We start from the raw sequence: 2167 nt of genomic DNA, 5'->3' as shown, positions 1-2167 counted from the left end.
TCCTGTTTATGCGTACTACGTGGATTAGAGATAATTCATCTAGGTTAGTGAGACCAATTGAGCGTACTTCCTCATCGGAATCTGAACCCGTAGAAATTCTTGAACCCGTAGTAAACATGGCAGTATCTCTTAAGGATCGTTGTTACCCCGCCCGTTCAGCCCAACCTTCTTGTGTTACTCTTCCACCAGTTAATGGTAATAATTTTGAAATTAAAGGTCATCATATTAGCATGTTACCTAAATTTACCGGGAGTGAAGGTGAGGATCCGTATCTTTTTATTCATGAATTCGAGGAGGTTTGTGCCTTACAAAAACTTCAGCAATTGACCGAGGATTCCATTAGGCTTATACTAATCAATTTCGCTCTTAAAGAAAATGCTAAAAAATGGTTATATAGCCTACTGGTTAATTCTATTTCAACTGGGGAGGGATTCGTAGTCATTTTTCTAAAAAATATTTTCCAAACCATAAGACTACGAGACTTACAAATGAGATTAATCAATTTCATCAAAAGGAAAATGAGTCTTTTTGGAAATATTTTGATAGATTTAAAAATATTTTGTCCCAATGTCCCCACCACGGAATAGAAAAGTGGAGACTTTGTAAGATTGTTTACGAGGCCTTAGATATTTCTACAACCGCGTTGTTAGAGTCTATGTGTCAAGAAAAATTCATGGAAAAAGACGAGGATCAGGGTTGGGAATTTTTCGAGGAACTAGCAGAAAAGACCATGGTGTGGGAGTCTACTAGGGAGCCGAATAGGGAGCCTAATAAGCACAATGAAACACTTGGTTCATTAGCTAACAAAGGCTTGCATTTAGTTGGTAATTCTATAGCAACCGAAGCGAAGTTAGCTACTCTCACTAGAAGATTAGAAGCTTTAGAAACCATTAAAGCCCCTTCCCAAGCGTCTATGTGTGCGAACTATAACCCTCATAGTCATGGACCTCAAAACTTTCAAGAGTTTGAGCAAGTGAATGTTATGTTTCAACCTAGACCTAGGAATGACCCTTTTGCACCCACATACAATCCCGGGTGAAAGAACCACCCGAATTTCTCATGGACACAAGGCCAAAACTACCAATCTCCTCAACCCACTTTTCAAAAGCCTAATCCAAACTCTTACCCCACCTCTAGTCAAAATCCTTATCCAAACCTAATTCAAGCACCCTTGAATCCTCCCGGGTTTAATGATTCGGATAAGAGACTTAATTCCTTAGAAAAGAGTATTGAGGCTTTGCTAAAATCTCAGACTAATTTGACTCGATCTCAACAAGCCTTCATGCAAACCATGACCCAAGATAGGCAATTATTGAATTCCAATGCCCAAGCCATATCTAAGTTAGAGGTTCAAATGAGTCAATTAGCTAACACGATTTGTGAGCGCGAGAAGAACAAGTTTCCAAGTCAACCCGAGGTGAATCCTAAATTTTCACTTAATCAAAGACCTCATGATGTGAATGTCGTCATCTCTCTACGGTCGGGAAATCAAGTGAGAAATTGAGTTGGTGTTGATGCTAACGAAGAAGAGAATTTGAGTTCAAAACCTAATCCCTCACCTTTGAGTCCGAGTCTAGATCATTCGAAGCATTTCGAGGATTTCGAGTCTAGCGAAATACCTTATTCGATTGCACCACCTTCGAAACCTAGCCCCGATTCGTCTTAAAAGTTTTCAAGCAAGTTAAGGTCAACATTCCTCTTTTAGATGCCATTCAACAAATTCCTTCGTATGCTAAGTTTCTAAAAGAGTTGTGTACTCATAAACGAACCACTCATGTTCCTAAGAAAGCCTTTTTAACATCTCAAGTTAGTTCGATTCTCTCAAATGAAATTCCCGTGAAATAAAAGGAGCTCGGTTGTCCTACTATTTCTTGTGTCATAGGAAACACTTTTGTTGACAAAGCTTTACTTGACTTAGGTGCTTGTGTGAATCTTCTTCCGTATTCTGTCTACCAAGAATTAGGTTTAGGTGAACTTCAAAAGACCAATGTCACACTTCAATTAGCTGACCATTCTATCAAAATTCCTAAGGGAATAATTGAAGACGTGTTGATTCAGGTTGGTGATTTTGTTTTTCCCGTTGATTTTGTGGTCCTAGAAACTGAAACGGTCAAAAATTCTAAAAATCAAATTCCGATCATTCTAGGAAGACCTTTTCTAGCCACAT

The 2167-nt window shown here is 38.7% G+C and overlaps 1 non-coding gene across 1 annotated transcript; it reads right to left on the bottom strand.

Annotated features, from left to right (window-relative positions):
* Positions 1–478: 478 nt before the first annotated feature.
* On the bottom strand, positions 479–585 carry LOC141694290 (small nucleolar RNA R71). Its single transcript, XR_012563610.1, has one exon. It is a non-coding gene; the product is annotated as a small nucleolar RNA R71 (small nucleolar RNA).
* Between the last annotated feature and the right edge of the window lie 1582 nt (positions 586–2167).

Source organism: Apium graveolens, chromosome 10, assembly GCF_009905375.1.
Source record: "Apium graveolens cultivar Ventura chromosome 10, ASM990537v1, whole genome shotgun sequence".
In the NCBI taxonomy this organism is placed as follows: Eukaryota; Viridiplantae; Streptophyta; class Magnoliopsida; order Apiales; family Apiaceae; genus Apium; species Apium graveolens.
This window is presented reverse-complemented; position numbering and strand designations above follow the sequence as displayed.